Below are 7,177 nucleotides of genomic sequence, written 5' to 3' on the forward strand. Positions count from 1 at the left end.
TCGGTCAGCTTCACGGATGCAGGGTGGTGGTAGCTGAGAGTCATGCCCAGGAGGAAACAATCACCGAACGTTCGTTTTCGAACGATTAACTTTTAGGGTCAAGCCAATTAAAGATGGCCGCCACTGCTGCTTGAAAGAGGCCAGCACCAAAATGGCTACAACTCAGTCAGCTTCACAGATACGGAGCTAAAGTTCGGTGTGGTAGTAGCTGAGAGTCATGCCCAGCAGGGACTCTGAGCGCCGTCAGATTGAACGACAAACTTCGACACTTGCCGCGTTTCGTCTGTTGGCGAAATATCTCACGTGGAGGAGGAAACGATTAACTTTTAGGGTCAAGTCAATTAAAGATGGCCGCCTCTGCTGCTCGAAAGAGGACCAAGATGGCAACAACTGTGTCAGCTTCACGGATGCGGGGCGGTGGTAGCTGAGAGTCGCTCAGAACTCAGACTAGAACCGCTGACAAGTCGTCCAAGTCGTCAGAAGATGGCGAGTTATTTCAGCTCCACGTCGTCTCAGAAGGCCGGGCGCTTCATTTAACAGTAACATGTTTCTGCGCAGTGTCACGATTCATTCATTCATTCATCCATTCATCCGTTCATCCGTTCATTCATCCGTTCATCCAAACCTGACCTCAGAGATCAGCCCAGTTTCCAGCGAGCGTTGCCGTCGGCTAAATGAAGCCGTCAGGAAGTGTTTTTTTTTCTCTTTGACACCCTGACTCATTTGAAGTTGTGGAGAAGGACCCTCATTACTGCCGGGGCCCGCGGGGGGGCGGTGGACGGGCGGAGGGGGCGGGGGGGTTACTACCAGACGCAGTTTAATGGCAGTAAAAAGAGAAAAAGCTTCAAGGTTACGAGACGCTGAATGGCTGTGGAGGAGACGTCACTGGAGCCGGCGGAGTCATAAATGGCTGCCAACACTAACAGTAAACGGATATAAAAAGACTTCCGGCTTCCTTTATGTGACCCCTTCTCCTTCTGCTGGGCGGGGGGGCTGGTGACAACCAGGAATGGAAGAAGAATGCAAAAATAAAATAAAAACCAGCATCTATAATTAAAACAAAAATACAAACTTCCTGTTTTTACTGCAGCAGAATTCTGACTGTTTCAAGTCGAGGATTCTGCTTTCAGTGTTTCAGGACGCTGTGATATCCTGAGTTACAGTTAATTACCTTAATTTAGCCCAAATGTGAGTTTTATTTAAGGCTGTGAAACAATTAAGACCAACACGGATTTAATAAAAGATGAAAGAACTGAAACTTTGTTTGTTGGAGTCAGAAAACACCGATAAAAGTTGCACATCGGCACCGCCGGCGAAAACGTCTAAACCTGAAAATACTGTCGAGATTAAAGAAACAATATAAAGTTAGTCTCAAGTCCGTGTTTGAACTTCAACACGTACCTGGGCACGAATATATCATTAAAAACAGATTAATGTCATTTATTTAACTCGGCGTTCCAAAAATGATACGCAGGGGTTCTCAAACCGTGGCTGGCGGGCCGGTTTGGGCCCACACCCCGTTTTCCTGAACAGAACTGATTCAAATCAAATCTGTTTATTTTTTTGTAAACAGCTGACAGGTCGAAGTTTAACGACATTAATGATGGAGGAGTAAATTAAAAACACTCAAAATGACAATTTGGAGATGAAAGTGTCACTTTTTTTTTGACAACAACTCAGAGAAGATTTAAAAGAATCACATAAATCTTTATTTTTTAATATTTTTATGCTCTTTTTCTCCCAGTCAGTTAAATCTGATTTACCTGGTTGTAGTTTTGGAGCCTGAATGTTGGAGAACCACTGATTTCAGGAGACCCGTGTGTTTATCGTCAAATTATTATTTTTTTGACGTGTGACTTGATAAAAGTGCAGGCTGGGTTTCCTTCGGAGGAATCGTTTTTATCCAGTAATGATCCGTTTGGTTTCAGGGCAGCAGCTCTGTCCTGCAGAACGTCGATCTTTTCTGCACAGACGTGAGCCGACGTGCAGATTTTAAGGTTTTTAAAAAACCGAAATCCAATCAGGAACCGATTCTGAAAACTCCCCTGAAGCCCAAACCTCCCCCCCCCTTTAGGGCCACGTTCATTCTGTAACTGTAGCTCGGGTTTATATTTTGCTAACAACGGCAGAAATTGTGTCACGTAACGCTGAGTAACACGAGCTCGGGGCTAACACCTTCTTTCTTTTGTCTGCCATGGAAACGTTTCCCTCCCCGGGTTCGTCATCCGATCGCAGGCAGAAAACATTTCTCCCCATCTGAAAGTGAACACACCCAGAATTCTAAGCCTGCCTTCGGGCGACGCTTAGCGTGGCCCTGAAAACCGATATCCACCAGCGCCATGGTTTGGACGGCTTCCTCTGACCGTAACGACCGTAATACCTCGTTAACCCCGTCGCCCACCAGTTTGGCTGAAGTTTGCCTCAATCATCAAAAGTAAACAAACTTTTTATTTTAATATTTACTCTTAAAGCAGCTGATCAGAAGGTCCACAGATCCCAACATCTCGTGGTTTTATGGACTTCTGACTGTCCTCCAGCCGGCTCACTTCAGAGCTGCTGAACGACCTTTGACCTCTGAACTGAAGGGAAGGAGGGCTCAAGCTGCAGCTAACCCAGCTGAGAGGAAACCCAACACCAACCTCCCTCTCACTCTCACTAATCTGGCGACCTGGCCAACGCAGCCGGAGCTGACGACAGGAAACGACGGACGGGTTTGAGACGCGCACAACGTGTAATTTTCCTGTCCTCCGCCTGACAGGTTCAGGAAACGACCTCAACAACAACAACAAACAAACCTGAAAGCATTTTTCTCCTGTCCTCCTGTCCCCGTCCAGCCGAACAGCGAAATAACGCCGCCGCTGACAGAAATCCTGCCCGACACGAGTGGCATTAACAGCTTAACGCCATCTCTAAGCTGCTGAGTAACTTTCAGTTCGAAATGAAACTGAAATGTTTCGGTGGACGTTGCTGAACAGATTAATTAATTAGTTGAATGTTAGATTATTGACAATTTGTCGTCAAATTTAGATTACACAAAATGAAATTTAACCCTGAAAGAACAAGTTTCAGACCTCAGAGATGTTCAACTATACGTGACCTCCTCACTTATTACAGCTGTGTGACCTTTGAACTCCGGGGAGGGGGGAGGGGGTCATACTCAGTCATACTCCAAGTGAAAACACGATCAACGGCCGACAGCTTTACAATATTTTCTCGGACGAATTGAATAAATTTGGTGTTTTTCTGATTGATTTTGTCAAAATATTCATCCAAAAACATGAAATGACCTCTTTTTAAACCTCTTATCAGTCTAAAAAAACAGAATCTGCCCCATTTTCTTTTAAACAAGACTTTTATTTACTTATGTCTTCTGTTTTAATCCTTTTTCTACTGATTTCTAAAGAAAACATTTCATCACGGGGCATCAAATTAGCTTCAAAGGCTCGTTAACGAAAACTGTTTCCAACATTAAAACTAAGAAAAACTGAAACTGACAGGTGACAGGTGACAGGTGTTTGAGTCGGGAAAAACACCCCCAGGACCGACAGAGGAGGACATTAGAGTGAAACTTCTTAGCATGGTTTTTATTATTTTCATCACAGAGAAAAGCTGCTCGAGACAGACGAACACGAAGATAATTAAACAACTTCAGAGGTTAAAGTTTGGGGAGGAGAACTCCTAGAAAACAGCCAGAGTTTGACGCCATCTTTAAAGTTTTATTGACTCTATTCCTATTAACGAGAGATTCAAACTTTATTTTCTCAGCTTCAAAGTTGACAAAGTACCGCGTAAACTCAGCATTCAGTCTGTTCTGTTTGAATAAATGCGCTACAGAGGCTCTTCCTCTCAGCACGTAGCTGCAGAGGCTGCAGGAGGAAGCCGAAAGGGCTCGAGTGAGGTGGCCGAGCCGGTCCTAGTGCCTGCCATGTTTGTTCAAAGTGACTTTTTCAGGGATAGTTTCACCAAACAGAATCGTGACTTTTTTTTTTTTTTTGTCATTTAAAACAAAGTTTTGATGGAAGAAATTGAGACATTTAAATCTTGTGACGCCTCTAATTGATGAAGCACGACTGGAATAATCTTTTAGCTTCAGGTTGTGCAAACCGAACAAAAACACCTGCAGTCCTATGCAGGAATGACCCTCTAACGGCCGAGGCATCGGCGTTAATAAAAAGCTGTGGGGCACGACTCCAACACAGAGTCCGTGATCCACAAAATTACAATTCATACAATAAAAAAAAAAAACCAAAGGAACACTCATTTTCCTTGCAGCGGCAGAAAAAAAATGATCTTAATTGGCCGTTTTAATAGGACACGGGTCATAAAACATCACAAAAAAAAAAAGAAACGAAGCCTGAATGAAAGAAAAAACTACAAGGCATGTTAAACTGTGATGTATTCAGTATAATTAAACATATGGTTCAGCCCCCCCCTGTCTGTCTCCATATCCACACATGGTACACACAACCAGACATCAAACTATTTTTCACACTTTTTATGCCTCCCCATTCATGCACCTTGGTTTAACAGCCTTTATGTTTCCATTGCAATTTGTTTTTAGAGCAAAAGTGGCTTGTGAACTCTTTCTATTTATAACTCTAACCGTATCCTGACTCTCGTTAAAACCGTCAATTACCTAAGTGCCCAGTTACCTGAGATCACCACGGCTGGGATTGCAGTCATTATAACTTACTTTTCACAGATAGGTAACACTTATATCCCCAATGACAATGTGGGCAACAAAACAAGGTGATGATCAACGTGAAATAAGTGCAGAGGAGCCGCGGTGTCGGTTTAGGGTAAAGCCAGTATGAAGTGACTGAACGATTCTGTGCGAACACAAAGGAGAAACACTTCAGACAGAAACAAAAGCGAGCAAAAGAATAAATCTTAGAGGCGTCGAGCATCTGGAGCGACAGTGCAGCTTTCATCGACAGCAGCGTTGGGGTAATAAGTTAGAGCCACCCAGAAACACCGGAAACGACACCCCAACCTTCGTTTATCTAAAATGGATCCCAAAGACTCAACTGACCGAATCCACCTTACCAGCCGCTGAGCTGTTTGTGCCAACAAAAGGTTTTAATCAATCCTATAATGGTAGTCACAGGCAGGTTTTATGTGTGCGTGTTGACAACCAATCATTGTGGCTCTTATTCCCTGGGTCTGCTCCTTTTTTGTGTGCCGGTTTGAAGAGAAGGCAAGCAGTGAGGGAGGAGTTTATCAATAAATTGGGATTATTTCCTGTAGAGAATGTCGTGAAACCAGCAGTTTGTGTTGAATCTTCCATTCGGAACAATCCCCCTGACAGAGGTGACAGTGGAAAGAAAAGACTCCCTTTTAACAGGAAGAACCAGGCTCAGGATGAGCGGCCATCTGCCTCGACTCGGCTCGGGGTTTGAGAGGACAAGAGGAAGACACAGACGGGTTGGTCCAGGTGTCGTTTCTACGGGAAGAGAAACGAATAGAATCAGGGTTAACGGCGGCAGTAATTACACGTACAAACATGGAGGGTAGGGAGAATAAAGATGGATTCCTGTGGTTTCCTGCAGTCAAAGCCTGGATCAGCGGTTAGAGCAGTTGTCCTACAATATGAGAGTTGGAGGTTCGATGTCAAAGTGTCCCTGGACAACACTGAAGCCCCCATTGCCTCCGATGTGCCCCATATATGTATAAAAGGAGTTTAAAGCCCTGATATGTTTCCATAGAATGATTTATTTAGATTCGCTTGTAGAGATGTTGTAGAAATTAGGGTTGTAAAGCGCTTTGAGTAGCCTGATTGGCTATTAAGGTGCTAAATGGGTACAGGCCTTTTACCATCCATTGTATTTACATAGTTCCCATGTGGCATCACACATCTGGACTCTCCTTTCGTCGCCATTGCTGACATCATCGTCTTCAATCGCGTGCTGATTTCGACTGCAGTGGCAATCGCCACTTCACGTCGGGTTAAAAGATGTTCCATAACCGTCTTTGTGGAAATAAAGGGTCCTTACCAACTCTTATTTGGACTAAAAACCAAAATAAATCACAGTGGGAGGAGGTGGACAACCTGTCAGACTGGGTTTATTGTGTCAGCGGCAGTTGAAAACGTGCACTAAAGATAAGAACGTACCAGAAATCAGCTGCTGGTTACTGCAAAGCCGGAAATCAGTCATCTCAGCAGATTCAGGGACTTTTCATTAAGTTAGGAAATCCATTTTGATTTGGCACTGTCCTCTCCAAAGGGGGAGTACCCCTTCGGAGTCTCGAGCTTCTTTAACTTGGCCGACAAACATCAACCGTCAGACTTCCAACAAAAAGAAATCTAATCAGCGTTTGAAATAAGGCTCTGTCAAAATAAAAGAATGAAAGGTATGCTGGGAGGAGTGAGAGGAGACGAGAATCGCAGCGCAGATCTGGAGCTCGGAGAGGAACCCGTCTGTCATCGTCAGGAAGTGGGAGTAAAGGGTTGAGGGGGGGAGAGCAGAGGAGGTCTGAAGGGGGGGAGGTGGAGGAGGATAGTGAGAAAAGATGACACTAATTTAGGAGCACTTCCTGTATCAGTAATACCACCCAACTCCTGGAACCTACAGCGCCAGGTTAAACAGTACAGTCTGCTTCAGGAATTAATGTTCATCATAGGATAATTTTAGAAAAATCCAACATGTTGAGCTGTTTGAGTGAGCTATGCTAAATGGCAACTAAGATACTCGTTTTCGAAAGCTGGGTTATGACGTGTAGTAATGAGTAGTAGGTATCTTACCTGCAGTTGACAGTGGACAAATTCTTATGAGGGGGTCAAAGTAACAGCTACCAACAGGGTCCAAATTTCTGCCTTAAAAAAAAAATGAAATTTTGTTCTTTTTTCCCCAACTGAATTGTTTACAATGATTTGATCAACTGAAAAATGTTTATATAGGCAGATAAAATGTTCAGTTGAAAAAGTACTAACAAAACACAAACTGTCTCATTGAAAATAATGATCTAAAATATTTAATACATTGTTTTCTTCAGTTTGAGTTGTACATGATAGAATTTTACTCCTGAATAGTTTTTTTTCTGAGTAGCTGTTAGCTTGACTCTGGGTAGCTCTAGGTAGCTGTTAGCTTGGCTTCGGGTAGCTGTTAGCTTGGCTCTGAGTAGCTGTTAGCTTGGCTTTGGGTAGCTATTAGCTTGACTCTGGGTAGCTGTTAGCTTG

The 7,177-nt window shown here is 43.7% G+C and overlaps 1 long non-coding RNA gene across 1 annotated transcript; it reads right to left on the reverse strand.

The window, feature by feature from the left end:
* Positions 1 to 3,979: 3,979 nt before the first annotated feature.
* LOC112450550 lies at positions 3,980 to 6,817 on the reverse strand. Its single transcript, XR_003039203.1, has 3 exons — positions 6,743 to 6,817; positions 6,113 to 6,473; positions 3,980 to 5,443 (listed from the first exon to the last, which is right to left on the reverse strand). It is a non-coding gene; the product is annotated as an uncharacterized LOC112450550 (long non-coding RNA).
* Between the last annotated feature and the right edge of the window lie 360 nt (positions 6,818 to 7,177).

The sequence above is a fragment of the Kryptolebias marmoratus genome, linkage group LG9 (assembly GCF_001649575.2).
Source record: "Kryptolebias marmoratus isolate JLee-2015 linkage group LG9, ASM164957v2, whole genome shotgun sequence".
Taxonomy (NCBI): domain Eukaryota; kingdom Metazoa; phylum Chordata; class Actinopteri; order Cyprinodontiformes; family Rivulidae; genus Kryptolebias; species Kryptolebias marmoratus.